Raw genomic sequence first — 24,245 nt, forward strand, 5'->3', positions numbered from 1 at the left:
AATGCCTGCAAAATAGCAACCAAATATCTTCTTTGCCTTTGTATGTTTTCCCCACTGCTTGTTCAGTTTTGGAAGATCCCACTTCATAGAAAGCTGAGCTGAAAAGACAGCAGGGTGGGAAAGTTCTTCTGAATTTAGCAGTGACTGGGTTTCACACTTGCCTGATGTAATCCTTCGTCAGGGAGGCCTTGCCAAGGGTGATTTCTTGCATTTCAGCTAAAGCTGCTCAGAATGGTGGAGTTCTGTGTGTGCTACCACCTCAGCTCCTCTGAAGCAAGTAAATGTCAATTATACAATTTTTGTCTCATATGTAAATAAAATGTGGCATCTCTCGAATGCTTTCTACATCCTTCCCCAAATATTGTTCAGTATGGAGGAAACTGTATTCCTTTAACATGTGAAAGTAGACTTCTTCTTTTTTAAGTAAGCTGCTCGGTGGACTCTGTTGAGAATGTTATAGGCAGAAAAACAAACTAAAAGCTAGAGGCAGCGCTGAGTGGCCATTTAAGCAATATGAAAGATTAAAGGTACCTGTGAGGAAATAAGACCTCAGTGTAACAAAAGTGAGTGGAGTCATGCCAGTTTGCATCAGCGTACGCTGTCTCTTGAGCTTCATCCATTCCAGATTTTAAAATTTAAAAAACCTAGCATAGATTTAACTGGCAAAGAGGGCTAGGGAATTGGGGGGAAGGGGAAGGGCTTTGTGGGCAGCATTGTGAAGAAATTAACATTCTTTGGGGTAGGGAGCAGGTTTGGTTGTTTGTTTTTTGCATCCTCCACTTTTATTCATAATTGCCTGACAGTCTCAACTGAGCTACGAGAGTTTGATGCTAGATAGCTCAGGAGGGGAGATTTCTTCCTCTGTAGCCCAGCTACAGAAGAAGTGCACAAGTAAGGAGAGCACTGCTACTTCATATTGTCTAGAGACAAGGAGTTAAAGTTCAAAGTAAAGTAGTTTAATTAGTAAATCCATCAGAGATTGAGATCTACATGTCTCGTTGCTAGTTACATGCAGGAAGAGGAGAGGAGAGATGAAGGAAGTATCTTTCTCCAGGGCACTTTCCAGGTTAGCCGCTCAACAGCAGCAAAATGCTTCAGGCAAACAGCAGCAAAATGCTTCAGGCAAATCACATTCAGAACGTAAATAGCAAAGCTCCCAGCAGGGGGAGCAGTCTCGCGAAAACTAACAACCCCCAAAGCCAGCAACTTTTATGCCCAATATGCGTTATTGCACTATATCGCAGCGATTAAATTTGAAACAAGGCATTGGAAATATGAAAGGCACCCTGTTGTGAATGTAGGACTGTGGTGTCACAACATAGGAAGTGTGGAGGCACACCTCAGAGATCCATCGTGACCCTATTACAGGGTCTAATCTGGAAAGTGCCCAGGTGAGAGAATGAAACCTGAGACTATCCATCTAACAAAGGGGAAATAGAGTAGAGAAAGCATGGTCAGAGCGGGAATGCCATTACTGGCTGTGTCTACCCTTAATGCCCCTAGTGGTTAATAGGGTTGCTGGTGCCAAATGTCAATGCTATACAGGAGCTGCATCTCCAACACTTGATTTCTCTTTCCTGCTGCTTACCTCTAATTCCAGATCATTTATGAATACGTTAAATAGCACTTGCCCAATACACCACCAATCCCTGGTGGTCCACACTGCTTACAATTTGGACTATCACTGAGCTTAACTTACTGTTCTCTAATGTGAAAACTGTCCAACAATTCCTACCTCCACTTTCATAAATTGTGGCTGCACTGTCACGAAAGTTCATCTACACAATTTTTGCACTTGTGAAACAGCGTTCTTGTGCAACTCTGTGAATGTTACATTCCCCTGCATGTGTAACATTGCACAGTATGTCTGCAGCTATTATCAAATATGACCAATAAACCTTGCTGAAGAAATATCATCACACGTTCTGCAAATGGGAAGTCCTGCCCCATTTGAGAGTGTCAACAAATATTCTGGTAGACTTCAAATACTTGAACTTCCAAAATGTTTTCAGTGAAGTCCACTGCTAAAGCCTTCTGGATAAACTTTGAAGAAAGGAGGAGGAAATTCTCTTGCAGATCAGTAGCTGCTTGAAGAACTGAAAGTGGAGGTAGGAATATGTGCATAATGTTGCACAGTATGTAAGCCTCTAGTTTTAATAATGCTTTCTGACTTACGGAGTCAGAAGTTAGACGAATGAGTCTGTGATTTACAGGCTCCCCGCTTCCCAGAACCCTTTGTAAAAACCTGTGTTGCATTGGTACCTATCAATAAGGTGTGAGGCTTATTTTTATGATATGCTATATTTTTGCTGAAAGATTAACAATTTCATATTTGAGCTCTTAACAACTCTCAGGTATTGAATAATAAGCTGTATAGTCCAACCTCAACAAGAACTAACAGGGTACCAACAATGGATCAACATGGACAACTACACTCCTTGTATCTATTTTCCTCCCATCCCAGCTAAGAACCTAGCCTTTTTGCAACATCCTGGAGTTAAATAGGGTTGTCCTAGAACCCTCTACCACAAAATAACGCTGTCCCAATACAAGAACAACTTGTTTCTCTCCTCCAAGGTTTTGTAAGGATCTGGCATTATTGTAAGGATCTGGCATTAAGACACACAAAAGGCTTCAAAACAGCGGCACCATGCTGCTAACAAAACTACCACTGTTGCTACTAATAGTAGTATGCTTTACACAGAATGAAAGGACAATTCCCTGTCCCAAATAGGTTCACAATCTAAAAAGAGAGAGAGACTACAGAAGCAGAAGAGGGAAGTGGAAAACAATGGGGGAAAGGTGTTTGTTTCATATATACTTAGGCTTTGTTATATGGGCGGGAGTGGTATTCTTCTGGACAGTATTGTGGAACAGCAACTGTTTGTTCTGAACATTTTTATCATCATAGGAAGCTATACTTAAAGCAGGGCTGCTCATCTTTGGCCCTCCTGTAGATGTTAGTCTACAACTCCCATAATCCCTGGCCTTGGGGTATATAAGAGAACGTCTTCTTCATTATGACCAGAGGCACTCTTAACTCTGGACTTCAGGGCCAAAGTCCAGGGCCTCTACCGCCCCTGCCCCCTCCCAAATCCTCCTTAGTCTGTCCTGGGTGGTGTGGTCACCTGGTGGAGCATGATAATGCTTAATTTTTTGGGGGGGGGGGGCGTGCTCCAAGGTCTTTAGGTCCAGGCTCCAAAATTACCTAAGTGCACCTCTGATTATGACCCCCACAGCCCACTGAGGTCATCTGGAGAGGTCCGTCTCCAGTTGCCGCCAACTCAGCTGGTGCCCACATGGAGATAGGCCTTCTCGGTTGCTGCCCCGAGACTGTGGAATGCGCTCCCTTCTGAAATACAACCCTCGCCATCTCTGACAATTTTTAAAAAGCACTAGAAAATCGACCTCTTCAGCCAAGCCTTTCCAGCTTTTAAAATTTTTAAGTTTTAACCTGTTTTTAATTTTTAGATTGCCTTAATTGTTTTAAGATTTTTGTGTATGTTTTAACTTGTTTAATGTTGTTAACTGCCCAGAGATGAAGGTTTGGGGTAGTGTACAAATATGACAAATATAATAGATAGATAGATAGATAGATAGATAGATAGATAGATAGATAGATAGATAGATAGATAGATGCCACTGTGGCTGGGGATCATGGGAGTTGTAGTCCACAAACAGCTAGGGGCCTACGTGGAGCAGACTCGACTTAGCCAGGCAAACATCTCCAGGGCAGATTGTGCTTTCTGGCTGCTTCAGAAAATGCTGTAAAGTGGGTTTAAAAAAAGAAAACATTCTTCCAGTGACGCGGGGGGAGCACTGCCAAGTAGGTGGTGTTAGGGCAAAATAGCTTCATCACAAGACCCTTAAAATTGATTTAACATAGAGAAATGCAGTTCTGGACTGACTGTGCTACATTCCTGATTCACTTTCTTGGTTAATTATTTATGTCTTGTTACTTGGGAGACTGTGGACTGTGGCATGGAGGGGGAATGGGACCATTAGCTGTGTACAATCTTATACCATTTGGTGGTTCCTACTAGCATACGTTCAAGGTCAGAAGTGTTTGTGGTGGAAATGTCTTAAGTACATTTTCCCCACAACGTTTGGTTGATAACTGACAAACACAAATGTGGTTGCAACATGCCAAGAATTTGTGAGGTAAATTCATAACACTTGAAGAAGATAAAACATTTCTCTCAGCTAAGCAGCCGCTTATAACATGTAGCTTTGGTTCAGTTGGTTTCCATGTGAAGTTTCAGTCAAAGCCATTTATTAACCAGATGGTGGCAGTGTTTTCATTAGGAAAAGACAGAGGAGATTGCTTTCATTTCTCTCATAATGGTTTTTGAACATTTTAAAGTGAAAGAATCTGAGTTTCCTTTATTTCTTCTCACTGAAATTCTAGGCAAATTCTTTCATGAAGCAGAAAGATTTGCACATTTCTAAGACGACTACTATTTTAGGGAGTTACATAATAGCAAGAAAAGAAAAAGGGACAGGGGTTATTTCTTCCTAGCTGGAGTGGTGTTGCTCTCAGTTGCTTGTACTGTCAGGATGTGGCTTGGTTGGAAGGATCCTCATACCTGCCAAAATGTCCCTATTTCCCCTTCTACCTGAATGGGAAATAGGGACATGTTGCCAGGTATGGATCCTTGCTCTGCCTGTGGAAGCTCGTTTAGATTTTGAACAGAGATGTTAAAAGCAAGATAAAAGCATGACAGACTTAATATTGTTTTTCATCCACTACTGTGTACTGCATTTTAAGGGAGAAAAATAAAAAGCACTGGAACACATGCTTCTCATTCCCACACATTCAGAAAGGCGTGATCCTCTCACCAACTTAACTCAAAGAATAAGCAGAGCAGTATCAAAGGCAGAGAAGTGAGAGAGACGTTGCTTTATTTATGGCACTGAATAAGCAAGACTGGCAGTTCTTGACAATCACCACAAATTATTAAAATAACCAATCCAAGATACATTAATAATACTGCCTCATAATGTAATATTTATTAATTCCCCCCCTTCTGGAGTAACGTCACACATACCTCTTAGCAGTTTACAGAAGGAAAAACACGGAAAAACCTTGTGACCTCTTTATCGGAGATCATTCTGTTCCTACTATGTAGTGGCAAACCCTCCCCTACCCATATGTCATAGCCATAGCATCTGTATCAGCTCCATCTGGTAAAAGACACTTAAGATTTGATGCAGGATTCTGGACTAAGGTCACTTTAAATATACCTACATCTGTGAATCAACTCAAAAACCTCGCGACAGTAAAGGGGACCAAGAACTGCTGGGACTGAAAGTATCAGAGGCCATACTCATGACCTCCTAGCCACCGCTCTGGAGGGCTGCAGGGAAGGAAGGAGCTCACCTGCCTTCCCAACAGATAAACAGAGGCCGTTCTTGCCTTCACTGTACTGCACGCCCACACAAGCAGTGGTGAGGCAAAGGCAAGAGCTGGGAGCGGGAAGATGTACCCCTCCCGCATGCCAAGGTGCCCTGCACCATGAGTGCAGTGGCTGCTTGCATTAGAGCAGCAGCCATGCTTGGTGCAGCTGCTCCCACCACCTACCCAGCTCACTGCCTGAAATGGTGGCAGGCTGGGGGTAATCCTTTTGACCAGGCAGCAATTGTGCATATGATTTCCCGGCGCCAAGGTTAAATGAACCTCAGGTTCATTTAACCTCAGTTAACAGCCACGTCAAAAAGTTGGGCCAGCGGGGGCAGAAGCGCTGGGATGAGGAGCTATCCTGGTACTCCACACGAGGAGCCTAACTCAGCTTGAGTTGCTCTAGCCTGCGTTGAGCTCCTCATGTAAATAGCCTCCCATATTTCCAGACAGATTTTTCCAACATTTAGCAAAAATGTCTATAGGAGTAAGAACAGAACAACAGCCAAGCTGGATCAAACCTAAGGCCTATTTAGTCCAGCATCCTGACATAGTGGTCAACCAGATGCCTTGGGAAGCCACACAACCAGGCTTCTTCTTGTTCTTGTTCTTGCTGAAATGAAGGCATGCCTCCTCTCCTGCCCCTGCTCCTCTGCAACTGGTATTTGGAGGCATCCTGCCTCAGAGCATGGAGGTAGCCTATAGCCATCAGGATTAGTACCCTTGGAGGGTTTTGATGTTGGTGCGGCTGGTGATTCTGTCGACACCCTGGTGGGAACATGGAATAGAGAACTCACCAGGGCAGTAGATATTATCGCTCCTAAGCGTCCCTCCAGGCCTGCTTCTAAGATGGCCCCCTGGTACACGGAGGAGTTGCAGGGGATGAAGCGGCTTGTTAGGCGATTGGAACGCAAGTGGAGGAGAACTCAGCTTGAATCTGACAGGATGCAGCGTAGAACCCACTTGAAGATCTATGCAATGGCAGTGTGCACAGCAAAAAAGCGTTTTTGGTCGGCGCACATTGCATCTGTGGGCTCACGCACGGCAGAGTTATCCCGGGTGGTGAGGAGTATAATTTCTGCTCCTTCTGCCTCAAATCAGCTCCCGGAGACACTCTGCTGTGACGCCTTTAGTGGGTTCTTTGCAAATAAAATCTCCTGTATTCGGGCCGACTTGGACTCCACTATTTCTGCAGGGTCTGTGAGGGAGGTATCCAGCAATCCCTCTTGCAGTGTTAGGTTGGATCAGTTTCAATCTGTGACTCCTGATGATGTGGACAAGCTGCTTGGAGCAGTACGGCCTACCACTTGTTCTCTGGATCCTTGCCCGACCTGGCTGCTTCGATCTAGCGGAGAGATTGTTGGAGATGGCCTAGTTAATATCATAAATGCATCGCTGGGGGAGGGTAGGGTGCCTCCTTGTTTGAAGGAGGCAATAGTTAGACCTCTTCTTAAGAAGCCTACCCTGGATCCCTCAGCGATGGATAGTTATAGGCCAATCTCCAATCTCCCCTGGCTGGGCAAGGTAATCGAGAGGGTGGTGGCTAACCAGCTCCAGGCAGTTTTGGAGGAAACTGATTATCTAGACCCATTTCAAACTGGCTTTAGAACGGGCTATGGGGTTGAGGCAGCCTTGGTCGGCCTAATGGATGACCTTTACTGGGGAATTGACAGAGGGAGTGTGACTCTGTTGGTCCTCTTGGATCTCTCGGCGGCGTTCGATACCATCGACCATGGTATCCTTCTGGGTCGCCTGGAGGAGTTGGGAATAGGGGGCACTGCTTTGCAGTGGTTCCGTTCCTATATCTCGGGTAGATCCCAGATGGTGGAGCTTGGTGACAGTCGCTCCTCAAAGCAGGCGCTATTATATGGAGTCCCTCAGGGCTCCATTCTGTCACCAATGCTTTTTAATATCTACATGAAACCGCTGGGTGAGGTCATCAGGAGATTTGGTGCTGGGTGTTATCAGTATGCTGATGACACCCAAATCTACTTCTCCTTTTCATCTTCAGGAAATGGCACTCACTCTTTAAATGCCTGCCTACAGGCAGTAATGGGCTGGATGAAGAGAACAAACTGAAGCTGAATCCAAGCAAGATGGAGGTGCTCATTGTGGGGGCTCAGAATCTGAGAAGTGAGTTAGATCTTCCTGTGCTGGATGGGGTTACACTCCCCCAGAAGGAGCAGGTGCGCAGCTTGGGAGTACTCCTGGACCCAGGCCTCACCCTGGTTTCTCAGGTGGAGGCCATGGCCAGGAGTGCTTTCTATCAGCTTCGGCTGATTCGACAGCTGCGTCCATTCCTTGAGGAGGATGACCTCAAAACAGTGGTGCACCAGCTGGTAACCTCCCGGCTTGACTACTGCAATGCACTCTACGTGGGGCTGCCTTTGTACGTAGTTCGGAAACTTCAATTAGTTCAGAATGCGGCAGCCAGATTGGTGTCTGGGGTAAACCGGAGAGACCATATTACACCTATTTTGAAACAATTGCACTGGCTGCCGATATGTTTCCGGGCAAAATACAAAGTGCTGGTTATTACCTTTAAAGCCCTGAACGGCTTAGGCCCGAGTTACCTTAGAGAGCGCCTTCTTCTGCGTGATCCCCACCGCACATTAAGGTCTTCTGAGGAGGTTCGTCTCCAGTTACCACCAGTTCGTCTGGTGGCGACTCAGAGGTGGGCCTTCTCTATAGCTGCTCCAGGGCTGTGGAATGTGCTCCCTGCAGAAATCCGTAATTTGAATTCTCTATTAGCCTTCAGGAGATCACTTAAAATGTATTTCTTTGGCCTGGCTTTCCAGGGTTTTTAAATTTTAACCCAATTTTGGGGCTTTTAATTACTGTAAACTGTTTAATTGTTGTTTTAAAATGTTTTTAAATTGTTAATTGTTGCTATATTGTTTTTAATTTGTTTTAGCTTTTTATTGTTTTAGAGGCTTGTTTTAATTGTAAACCGCCCTGAGCCATTTCGGAAGGGCAGTATATAAATCAAATAAATAAATAAATAGTAGCCACTGAGGTCATTCACACAACCAAAAACTGTATTAAGAACATAAGAACAGCCCTTCTGGATCAGGCCCAAAGCCCATCTAGTCCAGCATCCTGTTTCACAAAGTGGCCCACCAGATGCCGCTGGTAGCCACAGGCAGGAGTTGAGAGCATGTCCTCCCTCCTGCTGTTACTCCCCTGCAACTGGTACTCAAAGGTATCCTGCCTTTGATGCTGGAGGTGGCCTACAGCCCTCCGACTAGTAGCCGATGATAGACGTCTCCTCCATGAAGTTATCCAAACTTCAACAAGAATTGAAGTTTTAATAATAAATAATAAATAAATAAATAATTCAACAAGATGATTATGTGTTGTGTGTATGTATCAATATGTAGTTCTGTTTCAGTTATATACTACATATGCATACTGCCATGTTCTTTTATCTTCTCTGCTTTTCCTTCTTATGTCTTGTTAATAGCTTGTAAGCTATTAGGAAAGGGCTTTTTTCGTTCTCCATGTAGCACTTGGAATACATTAACAGCTATGCAAATGCTTACATGATCTGGGATTGAGGTTCCATCTGTGACAATATGAACCTACTGCTGTTTAAGATCTGCTTCTCAGACCCTCCTCTCTAGTTTGCCACTTGCTCAAGTTCAGCTGGCAACCAGCAGAGATAGGCATTCTAGGTGATGGCATCACAATTGTAGAATTCCCTCCCCATTAAGATTTGCCAAGACTTTTTAAAGTGCACTTTGTTTCCCCAGACTTTCAATAATTGATGATGTTATGACGATATTGTGCTTGTTTATTTTTCATCTACTTTTGTAATTATTGCTTTATCTTTTTACTAGAAACTGTATTTCAAGTTAATTTATTTTTAACCACTTTGAGATGTGTTCTTAAAATGGCTTATAAACAGATGAAATAAATAAATAAATATTCAGTACAGTAATCTCTTTGATATGAACAGCTGTATTGAAGTTCTGATATTATAGAGACATGCATGTTGTAAGAGTTAACCTAAATCTTTAAATGAGCACCAGAAGATGATTCAAGAGAATTTTCACAGAAACTGCTCTCTTAAATGTATGATAGAAAGAACATGAAGTTGGCTGTGTTAGTGAGTGACACCTCACATCTGGTTGTGGAAATGAATCCATTCTATAGTATGTGGAGAAGAAATATATGAATGGCATTGTCACTCAAATATATATCAGTGATATATTTTTGAAGTCTTTCCAAAGCCGTTTAATTATCTAGTTCCCACCACCAGTCTTCTCTCCATCGCAGAGTGGGAGATGGTGAGGAAGCAGGCATAATTTCTGACTAGCTGGTGAGAATTATGCAAAAGATACACCTCAGAATGTGGTGGCCTTTAAAAAGAACAAGATGCATTCAGGTAGCAAAACTCCACGATCCTCTTCAGACATTATGAGCACAAGCAGCGCTTATGGTTTCAGTGCAAAAGTGGGGGTGAAGTCCCACCCCACTGCTATCACTCGCTCACTCCAACTGGCTGCTCATGGTTACAGTTCCATTTGTCTGAAGGGGAAAGTGATGGCTGCCGCTTTCATGAGCAGTGACCTGGATCGCCCGAGCTTGCTCCTAATGGAAGCACCAGCCATCATGGTTACAGTGCTTCCCCCTTCAGACAAATGAAGCCATAACTGTGAGCAGCTGACTGGAGGGGGTGAGTGACAGTGGTGGGGCGGGACTTCCTCCCCACTTTGGGCACTGAAACCATGAGCACCACATAATGTCTGAAGAGGGCTTATCTTGTATTTATTTCTGAATCATCTGGAAATGTTATGATCCTTATGAATGCATAACTGGAGCACTTGTGGATGAGAGGGAGGTATTAGCAGACTTGGGGCAACCTGCAGATGCACTGATTTCACAAAGATCTGGAGAAAAAGACCAAAGGGGGCAAGAAACTGCAAAATGCCCCAATGTAACGTATTAGAGCAGAATTTTTGTGGAATCAGAGGGCAGTTAACAGATGGGTGGAGTTAATGGAACTCAGTGGTGAGGATGAGAGGAGGGATGGCTTGTATAAAAAAAGCAGGAAATTTCTCAGCTTGAATAATACTCCCTCAAGACAGTCATGACCCCTTCTGCTTCTGAGGGGAAAGGTGCCTAAAGCTTTCACCATGCACCGGCACAAGCATGGTATAATACATGCACACTAGGGATACGGCAACATTTTGTTGCAGGTCCATACATGTCTGTGACCATTAGCCATAGCAGATAGATGCAATGTTTAGGAGCAGAAGTACAATATGATGCTGGGGACAAAAACCAGGGTGGGTGGGGGTGTTGCCCTGCTTGTAAGCTTCTCAGTGACATCTGGCTGCCACTGCTGCAAACAATGCTGGACTAGATGGACATTTGGTCAGATACAGTGAAACATGTCTTATATTCTCAAAAAGCCCAGCCCAATATCTACCTCCTTATCCACCCTATTTTCCTAATGGCATCAGTGTTTTGAGTCGTGTCATTCCCTATTTTGCTATGGGGAGGAGACACCCCTTTTGTGTGGTTACACCTATACTCTCACACTTTGTCTGCTTTGTATATATAAATTGGAAGCTTTGTCTTTTCACTATTGTACAACTCCCACTCCAATGTACTGCTGACCTCCACTGGAGCCTGTCGATCATTAAGACACCCTGAAGAAAATAAATACTTGGGAAATGGCAAGTCAGTGCATTTTCTGAGAATGTTTGGCAACAGTTTCTGTACGTGATCATTATGTATTCAAAGCCCCCTATCACTCGCTCTGTATACTCAGCATGTTCAATTTCTGTGCTGCTTAGAAAGATCTGGGGTAGAAGACTGCCAACCTGTTGTATGAGAGTGCGACTTAGCCCAAGGAAAACCTAGGTACTGAGTAGACACCATAATTACAAAGAGATTCTTTCCTTTCATTTAAGTCTCACTTATTAAAGAAGACTCACTTGGAGGTCACACACAGGTTAATAATTCTGGCATCCTACTGACCTCACACTTTCTGTGGAAATCCGTCTACTGGATTCAAGAGTGTTTCATCTAGCAACGACCTTGAAACAGCAGCACATGCAATTATCATACCATGAAATTTGATTACTGTAATTCCCCTTTAGCACTGCCTTTCCATCTAATGCAGCGTGTTAAGAATTCAGTTGTAGCAGCAGCCAAGTTCTGTGTTCAGGCTTCAGTTTTCATTATTAGCTTAATCCTGCTATGCAATAGGTCCATATAATAAACCTCCATGCTTTTGACATTAGGGCTAATTTCCTACAGGACACTTGATGATCACTTTTCTTACCAACTGTTTCCTAAAATATCTCAAATCCTCCGGGAGAAATCCACTCCAAAGTCAACTCCCTCAGAACCAGGGCTAAAACCAGAATGGTCTATGGCAGGCCTGCACAACATAAGCCCCAGGGGCCAGATCTGGCCTGTGGGGACTTTTTTGTTGGCCTCCAGTAGGAATATCCTCCAACAGCAACAGGAGTTAGGGATGTGCATGAACTGTGGTTCATGCTTGCCATGGTGCTGGCACGCACATGGCATCCGTGCATGCGCCATGTGCGTGCCGGCCCCGCGCACGGGTTCTTGCAGGGAAGCTGCATGGGGTGGCAGAGAGCAGGTAAGGACCTGCTCTGCTCCTTTTTAAAGGTCCCACTTGCCCCCCTGCTAACCGGCAGCACTGAACCATTTTGGACCTCACCCAAACTGATGCTGAACCTGTGCACAAACCTCAATTTGTGCACATCCCTAACAGAAGTAATGAAAAACTCTTGGCTTGTCCCACTGACAAGCAGCAGCAGCTCAATGCAGTTGCCTGCTTGAGATACATGTGGCAGCAATGGTCCAATGAGTGAGTGAGCAGTGGTGATGGATGGAGAGGCACAGGCAGGTGGGCACAGGCTGGTGGGCACAAGCAGATGGGCACAGGCAGAGTACACCCTGGAAAGGCAGAGGGTCCCTCTTTTAATCAGTTGACTCTTCTCCAAGAGGGGATCTCTGGAAACTGGCTCTGTAAGGTATGTTTACTGGGAAACATATCCCACAGTGTACTCAGTAAGACCTGCTTCCAAGCAAACATGCCTAGGATTGTAGCCTGAAAGCAACAGCAATTTAGGTAGAGGAGAGGACTTGGCATTTGTTGATGCACTCCAGGTGCCCCACTGACTGAGCAGGGACCTATTATCTTGCCACTACCCTTGGTTAAGATGGTGGTTCCCTTGACAGAGGGGAAAGATCCACAAGTAGCTAATAATTACTTTCATTAATATGTTTTAATGTAATAATAATGTTGATGTAAAGATGTGCTGAAAATTGACCTTGGCCTCCACACATCAAGCTATGGTGGGTTCCGGCCCACTAGAGCATTTGAGTTGTGCAGCTCTGGCTTATGGAGATTTGCAGCCAATGCTGAATTTCATTTGGACAACTTGGAGTCTATGGGTGGAATCAGGAAAACTGAAAGAGTAAGAAGCATATCGATATATATGGGGCAAATTAGATTAAAATGTTTCAGATATTTGCAATACAAACAGTAGCTCTACTCGGATATTATGGTGTACAGGTGTCTGTGCACCTGTACATGTGTTTGTATGATTGACTATACATGCATTCATTTTTAAATGAACCTGGGTAGAGGCCCCCTCAAATGTGAGGCACATATAGGAAGTGTACTACTCTACATGTGGTGAACATAATGTGTGAATAACTATATGTATGTATGATAGCTGACATACCACGGAATCCACCTTCCATCAAAGAAGCATGCGCCTGCACAGCTTGCAACCCAGCTAGAAGCCCCTCCTTGCTGGCACAAAAGCAGGGAAGACTCTATGCCCAGTGTAGGTAATTGTTGCTGCAACACTACTGCCTTTATTCCCAATGGCAGTAGCAGGACAACAGCAATTGTGCACAGCGGAATGTAGCATTCCCCACCTCTGCTGCCAGAGCTCTTGGTTGGGTCGCAAGTGGTGTACATATCTTGCCTGGAGGAATATGGGTAAACAATCCAAATGAATGGCCATTCAACAATGAGAGAAAGGCACCCTGCACATTCCAAGAGGCCTCCATCTGAGTGAAGATCAAAGTGTCTTATGACTGCTGCAAAATAAATCAGTGAGTAAAAGATACATGCACCTTCAAAGTACAAAAAAATTAAAATTAAATTGGTCCATAATTTCCATTTTAAAAAATGTTCTGGAATGCCTATCTAAATTAAAACTCCCTCCACTTCACTTTTCCAGTGGAAGGCAAAGTATTTTGACACTGATGGGTTTCTTTGGGGAGAGAGAGAGCTTCTCTGCTCTGAGCTTCTATGAAGGAACGAGGCCTAAACCTCCTCTTTTTGTATATTAGGGTTTATTCACTGTGTTAGGAAAGCTCTGCAGTGGTCAATGGCTCATGGCTGCTCTTCTACAGTTTGCTTTTAGAGGGAGAAACATTTGACTGTTCAAATTTTGGAGGGAAGCAGAGGTTTGATTTTATTGGGTATGTCTTGAAAAATGGAGGGAACTAAAGTTGTGTTGATTGGATGGTTTGGAAAAATGCATGGGAAGTTGGAAAATAAAAGGAGGCTTGTCAGAGTTGGTCAGAGTCAGAAGGAGCTGGGGTCAGAGTGAAAAATCAAGTGGACATCAGAGCTCGAAAGAGTTGCAGAGCTGGAGTGAGAAAGAAGAACTGAAAAGAGTTGCTGAGGGCTGAAAAATCTCTAGGAGAGAGTCAGTCTCTCTGAAGAGCTGAATCACTCACCAGCAGTCTGGAATTGAAACTCCAGAACTGTGAAGTTGAAGCAGGACCTAAGGCTAAACAAGGGACAAGCCAAGTTTTCTGGAGAAGCTGACGTGATTGCAGAAGACTCTGGGTAAGAATTCTGAGGTCAGGGCCCAGTTTTAGACAGCTCAGTCTGGATGTGTTTTGATCACATCCCCCCCCCCCCCGTGTGCTCATTTGGTTGCTGTTTTGGTTCTAAATTTTCCCAAGGAACTATTGTTTTAAATTGAACTGTTTCGAAGTAAAATTTCTTGTGTATATTTCAAAAACGTGTAGCTTCTGTTTGTTTTCTCCACTCCATGCCTAAAGCCTTTACCATACCACTTAATTTTTAATACAACAGAAGTTAGAAGGCTGCTTTCAGAAGATTCAGCTAGAGAAAGCCTAAAAGTCTACTTGGTTGCAGTAGTTAAACTTAAAAATCATGGGGATGGTTGAGACCAGGCTGTGACACATGGTGGCAGCATGGTGTGATCCGTGATGGCCTCCCACGTCACTCCCTTGCGAACCTTGAAGGACAGGCTATACCGTATGTTGAAGGGTAGGAACATTCACTGTTGGGCTATTCTCTCCCTTGGCTTTTATGGAATGTTTTATGCTGCTTTCTGGTTGTTGTTTTGTTTTAATCCATGTATACTGCTTTGAGCTTTAGTAATAATGGAAAAGCGGGATATACATTTACTAAATAAAATAATTAAATGATGTACTGCAGGTTCCTAGAGATTGCTGGCGGAGGGCTTGTTTGGGGAGAGGCACCCACTGAAATATATTGAATCCAAGACGCACACCCTTGACTGTCACTTAATATGTTCTGGGCATGGATCTCAGCACAAGTTTCAAGTGTAAGCCCAAGCGAGACCTGACTGAAATGAAATCCTAGATCTAATTTCCTAGACTGACGTATACTTAGAGGCACCTTTTTCTTTTTACTACTGCATTCAAGCCAGAGTTAAGCCTTTGTTTTGGTGGAAAACGTTAGGTAATATTTCCTTTAAGTACTAAGAGCCACTTTGGGTTTGCTGCATGGGAAGGGAGGAGGTCAGTATTCACAAGGCACTACAGAAGAGCAGGCATTCATCTGAAGCATGTACAGAAGGGAACAGGATTGAGCCCATTCATAGGCTGCTGGCCAAACCTCATGCATGCATTCAGCCAATGATCTAAAAGAGCTCTAACCATGCATTTTGGAGCCCTGCCTGTGCAAAGATTCCTAGTTGCATGTTTGGAGCCAAACGTGCATACAGGGAAGAGGTGAGACTAACTCCTCCCCCATATGTTCATCTAGGTCAGGAGTAGGCCATGTGCAGCTCTCCAGATGTCGCTGAACCACAATTCCCGCTTTATTACAGCTGGGGATGATGAGAGTTGTAGTTTAGCAACATCTGGAGAGCCACATGATGGGTCCCGCCTACCAGGGAAGGCTTGCACCCTCCCAGCTAGTCTGGGTAAGGCCCGACTCTTGCCCTCTATTTGATTATGCCAATTAATAAAAGACAAGAAGGAGATTCTGGTCAGTATCTTTTATTTGGCCAAGCAAAGCTACTGGGTGCGCACCCCAAGAAGTGGCACACCGCAGAAGAAGTTACAAGCAATTTTATACCCTTTGACAACAAGCAGTGACAAGCAACAAGCCCCCTCCCTCAGTTCCCCTTTTCTGTAGAATCAATGCTATTGGCTATATTCAAATAAGTTGTTTCTCCAGACATGTTATCACACCACCTGTTCTCCACTTCCCGTTTTCCCCATTGTGGTTTCGCAAACTCAAGTGTTTCTCAAGTATCTATATGTCAAATGTCAAAAGCACATCCTGCTCCGTCTAGCCAATTGTTTGCGGTTTTGACACAGAAATACCTCTAGAGTCATTTTGAAACTCCCTTGCCTGCATTTTATTCCTTCATTATTTATTCCCCAATAGCTTAAAACAGTTTTACAGAAAACAAAATGGCATCCCTTATGCTAAGGGTAAAACACAGCTTTTTTTGCAACCCCATCACACACATTGCTACCCCTGATCTAGACAAACACTTGAATAGTGTTCTGTTTTATAGATGCTTTTCTCACTAACACAAGACAATTTTATATAGAATTAATTTAGAGTTTATTCAGAAACAACTCAATTTTCTCCTTGTCCTTTCCTTCCCTTTTCATTTCTGACTTGAGCCCCAACACTCTCTACAGGATCTTCACCGGGACAAACTTCTAAGCAACAAAACTGAAGACACTGGATAGAATACAATATACTGCTGCCACATTCTTTGAGGAAGGGAGGATTTAATCAACACTGCTGAGTGAAACCTTGGGATCGCAGACAGCCTCTATCCAGAGACTCTAAGGCCGCCTTCTCACAGAACAGCAAACGGTGGGTCCAACATACCGGTCGTTTGCCTCCATCCCCCACCCATGTGCTCCCAGATGATTACTGAGTTCTTTCTGGGAGCTGGCAACAGGGGTGGGACTTGCTGCACAGGCTTCCTCTGATCCTGGAAGGACAGCCCATGCCAGCCAATGGGAGGAAAGCCAGTGGGAGGAGCTTCATCTGTTAACTCTGGTTTGAATTACATTCTTAATCTGGATGACACACAGGAGGGTATGGATCCTCAGCTGGGTGAGTGGAACTCACTACAAACTGAGGGTTTATTCCCAGGTTTGAGGGCAAAATTGGAACAGCAGTTGGGTCCAGGAATCGCAGTGCCAATTATTTGGATGACATGGGGGCTGAACTGGAGGTGAGTTCACCTCCAGTTTGGAGTTATTTGTGAAAGCGGCCTAAGGCTGTTTGCTGTGCATGAAGGAGGATTGGCAGCAATAGACTGGAAGGAATAAGGAAGGCCAATTCAAGGGTGTATCCTAACTTCAGCTCATAATCGAAAGTTCTAACATGCCATTCTTTAAAGTCCATGTTACAGCATCTCTCCCTTTTTAATATGCAGCTTGAATGTAGTCTTTCAACTCAGTAGTTCTTCTTTCCCTCATTAGATATGGCATTACTCTGTTTGCTGAATGACTGGTGTTGATGCATGCTTATTCTATTTCAAGCCTTATCTCACCACCCTCTTCTTATTCTAGTGCCCAGTCTGACTGCTCTTTTGTGATTATTTTAGAGTGCAGCCTTATTTTGGTGGCTTTCCCCAACTGTATTTCACCATTCCTTTATGCAGATGTGCAATAGTGAAAAGGCTAAGACAGAGAGGAAACAAAGTCAAAATGAATTCATGTAATATTATTGTAATATATGAAGCAGGCATACAAATGCCACTTGGATAACTTTTTCCCCCAATGTGTACAAGATTATTTGACATTTCCAGCAGGAAATATGGTGAGTTAATGTAGTGAGGATCTTTCCTTACATTGTAGAATTTTAAGTAGAGGTGTCTCTAAAGGTGACTGGTCTATGTTTCGTTTCATGATCATTTCCCCAAAAAACGCACTTCAAAAATGTTTTTGAATCAAGGAATAGGAAAAGAGCTACAGAAAAAAGAAAAAGAAAAGAAAAACCCTAAAGACCCAAGCAAAAGCTGCCTTTAAAATGTACAGGGGGAGGGGTGAATGTGTTCCTGAGTCAGAGACTGTCTCATAGCCATAAAAGACATCAACCATCTATAATCCGATTCCAGCATTCAAAGAGGTAATAGTCATATATCAAAGTGCTAAGGTGCTTTTTTGCATTCAAACTCCCTTAAAAAAAAAAAAAGGAAAAAGGATGGCATTCATCTTTATGACAAAAAAATAATTGTGGAATACTAACCTGCAGTGACTACAACCTTGCTCAGAAAAAAATGCACCCAAATTTACAGCGCTCAGTTCTCACTCCTGTCAATTATTTTATTTTTATTTTTTACATTTATATCCTGCTCTTCCTCCGAGGAGCCCAGATAGGTGTAAATGGTTATCTTTATCCTTGCAACAACCCTGTGAGGTAGGTTAGGCTGAGAGATACATGACTGGCCCAGAGTCACCCAATGAGTTTCATGGATGAATGGGGATTCAAACTCAGGTCTTCCCGGTCCTAGTCAATCAATTTATTATAGCCATAGGCCATACAGACCTAGTCCAACACTCTAACCACTATGCTATGCTGGCTATGAAGAAAGTAAAATACTAAAAGTTTAATTCATTTGGTACATCTTTAACTTTGTGTGTAAGCAGCATAAAAAATATGCATATGTATGGACATGCTGCTTAAAACAGCTTCAGTCAGAGCTGAAGTTTTCCTTCACCCACTGTTGTTTTCTGGAAATGAACAACTTATAAGTATTGGCAGATAAATATGTACCCCATGCAGTGCAAGGTGTTACATGAACCCATAGCAATTCAATGGGACTAATGCTGCTTAACTGTGGTAGGCTGACAGCCAAAGAGCCTAGCAGAGACCCTAAGAATGAGTCACTATCCCATGGAACCATAGATTGACTTCAGGGGATCTGGGACTCTCAGTATGATACTGCCTTTCTACAATAGATCATTGTGATATGAAAAAGGGATCTCAGCATGAACCAGATTAGCAACCTGGAACAAACTGGATCCCAACATATATGCAGGGAAACATCAGCAGAGTCAGATTGCCCCAAACACACATGTGAGAATATGTGGTAGAGAACAATTGGACAGAAACTGCCACGCTTGGGCATACTGAAATGTAGCTTTAAAATATTCTCAGGGGTATCCATGAGGCAGATTAAGAGTGCTGCAGCAGCAGAACTAGGGAAACATAATTCAGCAGTGTAAGTGGTGCAATTTTAAAGGAAATTCATTTCCTAGGTCAGTATATCTACGAAATTAATAGTTCCTCAGCAGCATCTAATCACATCAAGTGATGCATATCTCTCAGTCATAAAGGTCTACATTCGCTGCAGATTTGCCATATCTTTGAATGTAGAAGCAGGCTGTTCCTAAAATAGTTCAAAGAATAAAGGTAGGGATGGAAACCGAAGAATAGCATAAGGAAAATGCTCAAGCAAGGTGGGGGTGGGTAGGAGGAGAGAACCACTCTCTAGTTTCTGCCTTATGGAGTTTAATCCCATAAGACCATTGTCCATTGATTGGTGCTGTGCACTGTAAAGCAATACAGTGTTTGAAGTCTGCTCTCTGAGGAAAAGAGATAGCAACCTGTACTCTGTTATACACTTGATTTTATTCTGACATCTTAGTGAAGATAAATGTAGTTCATTTCCCAAGTAAAGTATATAAATAACACCTTAATTACTGATCATAAGGAGTGATTTGCAGGGTTGGAATGCCCAAAGTAGATATCTAAACTACAATACCTTGGAAGCAAAGAGCAGGGAACACTATATTCTTAAGTGAAACTGAGCCGTCTTCAACCTGCAATAAACCTTAGCTTTCCATGTACCTCTAGCTTGGGCTTTGAATAATGCATTTTACAACAATCTGACAACAGCGCATCACTTTGCATTCTGATTCCAAAGCAGCAATTTTGCAGCAGATTTTTTTTAAGCAAAAAGGAAATGGAAATAAAATAAACAAAATGAGATACAATCAGAAAGTACCTGAAACAATAAATTCCATACATATTTGCATTGAAGGACAACAATCGCCTATACACCTGGATATATGTAAGCCTATACTGAAATCACAGTACAGTTTACATACATACAAGTTTCTCCTACATTAAGATAGTGGCTGACATCCAAGCTACTCAAATGTTACTACCTAATAGTGTTGGAGGGTGAATTTACCCATGATGGGCTTTGTGATTAATTAGCAGAGCACTAAAGAAGCTACCCACTCCAGTTACAGAGTAGAATGCGGAGTTTAATTGTTGCAGCTATTTAGAGAAGACATATGGAGATTCTTGTAGAATCAAAATACTAAGTAGATATATTGGTGAAGGAAAGACCTAATCCTATCTATAGGCTACATAATGAATAGGTAGGGAAAGAGAGAGATGTTTCCATCTGCTCTCCAAGAGGAAAGGAAGAGATTGTGACTCATCACGGGAAATGCCTGAGAGCTGAGGCGAGAGTCATAGAGTAAAGGTAAAGCAGAAACAGGTAAGGAGACCCTCACTAGCTACCTCTACTCCCAATGCCCCTAGTGGTCATTAGGCTAGTCAGTACAAAAGGTCGATGCACTGGAACTCTATCTCCAACGAATAGTACGATTTGTCTAATTTAATATAGTCTATGATTTGATAGTATTTTAATATAGAATACTAATATAGATTAGAACAGTGTTTCTCAAACTTTTTGGAGTCAAGGACCGCTAAATTCTTCGTGCAGAGTTTCAAGGACCGCTACATTCTTCATGCGCAGTTTCCCGGACCAGCAGTTAGTAAAGGGGTTTCAAGTCTGTCTGTCTATCTATCTATCAGACTTCTATACTGCCCAAAACTTGCATCTCTGGGCAGTTTAGAATGAAAATAATATAAGCATTGAAATAATTAAATTTGGAATCTTTTGCAAACATGGAATATTAGGGGTTCTTAACCTTGGGTCCCTCAGTTAAACTCCCATAACCCCCAACAACAATGGCATTTGGCCATTATGGCTGGGGATTATGGGAGTAGAAGTCCACCAACGTCTGGGTACCCAAGGTTGAGAACCCCTGAATTTAAAAGCCTGGGTGAACAAATTTGTCTCCAGTATGTCTGGAGTGGAGGTGCTTGTGATTACTCAATGGAGAGGGGATGTTGGGCCATTAGAAAAATTCAAAAGCTACATGGGGCCAATGAAAACAACATACAAGCGAGCCCCACTGATGCAAGAGGGAAACAGCGTTCCCCCTCAAGGCGCCTCAACCACAACAGGCAGCTGGGTTTCAATCAACCAACCTTTGGCTGCAAACAATGAGCATGCAAGAACCAGTAGCCCTTGAAGTGGCGCCCACTGCCATACTTTTTCCTCCATGCCCCCGCACCGCATACAGTTTGAAGCTGTAAAGATAGGGAATAAGATAGCTGTAGGAAGATCTCAGCAGCACGTGGAGGCAAGGCACAAGAAGGGTCCCATGCCTCCGTGATACTCTTCCTCTTCCATGCCATGTGCAAAATTGAGGAAGTGAGTGCCTTGATTTCAGTTGGGGGGGGGTTGACTCCCAGTCAGGGACCGGCACTCAACCCTTCGGGGACCGGCAGCGGTCCAGGGACCGGTGGTTGAGAAACACTGGATTAGAATACTATATTGATATAATATTCAATATAGAGTATTACAATAATAATATAGTAATAATATAATATAATAATGTAATTATTATAGTACTACTCAGGAGTTACTATAAACTACGATGGTACTTAATTTCAGTAGGACTTACATTGACTAATTTATTCAGGATGCCAGCCACTTTTCTGGCAATGCATGCAGCAAGAAGCAATTTCTGCCCGCATTGCTTCTGCAAGCACACGTCACGCAGAGTTGTCTAGGGTTGTGAGAAGGTTAGTACATGTCCCTCCATCCTTGAATGAGTATTTGGATCCATCAGTTGTGATTTTTTAATGAGTTTTTTGCAGATAAAATATCTCAGATTCAAGCTGAACTAGACTCCACAGTTGTTGTTGTTGTTGTTGTTAATAAAACTTTTATACCGCCCTTCCATAAGGCTCAGGGCGGTTTACATTAAAACACCATCAAAATCAATTAATAATTAAAACAAAAATTATAAAGCACAAAAACAATAATTAACAATTAAAAACATCGTAAAACAACAATTAAATAATCAGAAGAATTTAAAAACAAGTTTTAAAAATCTGAGAAAGCCTGGTTGAAGAGATGTTTTTTCAGGTGTTTTTTGAAAAATGCCAGAGATGGGGAGGATCGTATCTCTGCAGGGAGTGCATTCCACAATCACAGTTACTGCAGAGTCTACTGTGGAGGTGTCCAACAGCTCCTCTTGTGTGGTTAAATTGGATCAATTTCAGTTTGTGACTCCCAAGGATGTGGACAAGCTACTTGGGACACTTCACCTTACCACCTGTCCTCTTGACACTTGCCCAACATGGCTTATACAATCTAGCAAGGAGGTTATTGGAAAGGGTCTTAGTAACATCATCAGTGCTTCTCTGAGGAAAGGCAGGATACCTCCTTGTCTCAAGGAGGCAATTATTAGATCACTTTTGAAGCAACCTGAATTGGATCCCTCAGAATTAGGCAATTATAGGCCTGTCTCCAATCTCTCATGGTTGGACAAAGTTACTGAGAAGGTGGACACATCTCAGCTTCAGGAAGTCTTGGAGGAACCAGATTATCTGGACCCATTTCAAACTGGCTTTCGGACAGGCTGTGGGGTTGAGATGGCTTTGGTCAGCCTCTTGGATGATCTTCAGTTAGGAAGTTAGGAATCAACAGGGGGAGTGACTCGGTTGATCATTTTGGATCTCTTGGCAACTTTTATTACCATTGACAATGGTATCCTTCTGGGGCACCTGAAGGGGTTGGGACTGGGAAGCACTGCTTTGCAGTGGTTCTGCTCCTGCCTCTTGGGTAGGTTTCATTTGGTGTCGCTTGGAGACTGTTGCTCTTCAAAACAAGAGCTCCGGTATGGAATCCCACAAGGTTCCATACTGTCTCCAATGCTTTTTAATATCTACATTAAACCACTGGAGAGAGCATCAGGGGATTTGGTACAGGGTGTTATCAATATGCTGATGACACCCAAATCTATTTCTCCATATCAACTTCATCAGGAAATGGCCTAACTTCCCTAAATGCTTGCCTGGAGGCAGTAATAGGCTGGATGAGGGAAAACAAACTGAGACTGAATCCAAGCAAGACAGAGGTACACATTGTGGGAAATCGAGACTCAGGAAGTGGTTTAGATCTGCCTATTCTGGATACTCCCTATTCCTATACTCCCCTAGAAAGCGCAGATATGTAGACTGGGAGTACTTCTGCACCTGTACCTCTTTCTTATCTCTCAGGTTGAGGTAGTGGCCAAGAGTGCTTCTTATCAACTTTGGCTGATATGCCAATTATGTCCATTTCTGGAAATAATGACCTTAACACAGTGCTGCATGTGATGGTTTCCCCTTCTCTGAATGTTTTTAAGTACCAGAAAACATACCTTTTTAGCCAGGCTTTTCGTTTATAGTTTTAAAGCTTTGAATTTTAGAGTTTGTATTTGTATTTTAAATTGTTTTAATCATATTAATGTTTTAATGGTTGTTTTTAGATTGTGAACTACCCAGGGACTTTTTTTTATGGGACGGTATAGAAATGTACTAAATAAAATAAATAAATATTCTTGCATTTCTCCAAATAAATTAATCTGTATTTTTCCTGTTTAATTCAAGCTCAAATAACTTGCAGGGACATTGTTTAATAATCATGCATTCCCCACCTCCTTTCATGTTTTAGACCCCAACAAATGCTCTTAAAATCTACTGTTTTGTTTTATTTTCCATTTAATCTTGAATATATTGTTGCGCACTAACTACCACGGCAATTCCAGGAGCTAGAGCCTATGCAATGACACACAGTCAACTCTTTTTAATATTAATGTATTTCTGTAGCATACTAATGAAAGGAATGCTGATATTTCATGCTGTTTGGGTTTGTGATTATTTAGTAAAGCACCAAGGAAGCTACCACTCCAGTTACAGAGTGCAAAGTTTAGTTGTTGCAGCTATTTAAATAACATGAATGGTGATCACTGTAGAGTCTAAACGAAATAGGTTTATTAATGAAATACTTCTGGGATAGGAAAAACCTATCCTATCTATCAGCTACACAATGAATAGGTAGGGAGAGAAAGAGATGTTTCTATCTTCTCGCTAGGAGGAAAGAAAGAGGACTGACTCACTACAGGAAGTACCTGAGGAGTCAAGGCAGGGATCATAGAGTAGAGGCAAGCAGGGACAGGTAAGGAGACCCTCACTAACTACATCTACTGCCAATGCCCCTAGGGGTCATTAGGATAGTTGGTGCAAAAGGTTGATGCACTGGAACTCCCATCTCCAATACATGGTGTCCCACCCTACTCACCTGCCCAGTGGCTAGTGCTGTTGCTCCCTTGTCCTTTTTATCAGAGTGGTAAATAAGGTGCACTGCAGTAGGATGATTGAGATGGCACAACCTTGGCGTTGTATTAAAGACATCCACCATGGAACAAAATGGATAGATGGATGAAG

General features: G+C 42.9%; 1 long non-coding RNA gene across 2 annotated transcripts in view; it reads right to left on the reverse strand.

The window, feature by feature from the left end:
• LOC128352484 (uncharacterized) overlaps nt 1-24,245 on the reverse strand; it is a 115,063-nt gene that overhangs the window by 86,752 nt on the left and 4,066 nt on the right. Inside the window, exon 2 of one of the 2 annotated variants that reach the window (XR_008320440.1) lies at nt 7,972-8,116. The exons of the other annotated variant lie outside the window; for it this stretch is intronic. This is a non-coding gene — a long non-coding RNA (uncharacterized LOC128352484). The remainder of the gene's footprint in view (nt 1-7,971; nt 8,117-24,245) is intronic. 2 annotated transcript variants of the gene reach the window in all.

This window comes from Hemicordylus capensis, chromosome 3, assembly GCF_027244095.1.
Source record: "Hemicordylus capensis ecotype Gifberg chromosome 3, rHemCap1.1.pri, whole genome shotgun sequence".
NCBI classification, from domain to species: Eukaryota; Metazoa; Chordata; class Lepidosauria; order Squamata; family Cordylidae; genus Hemicordylus; species Hemicordylus capensis.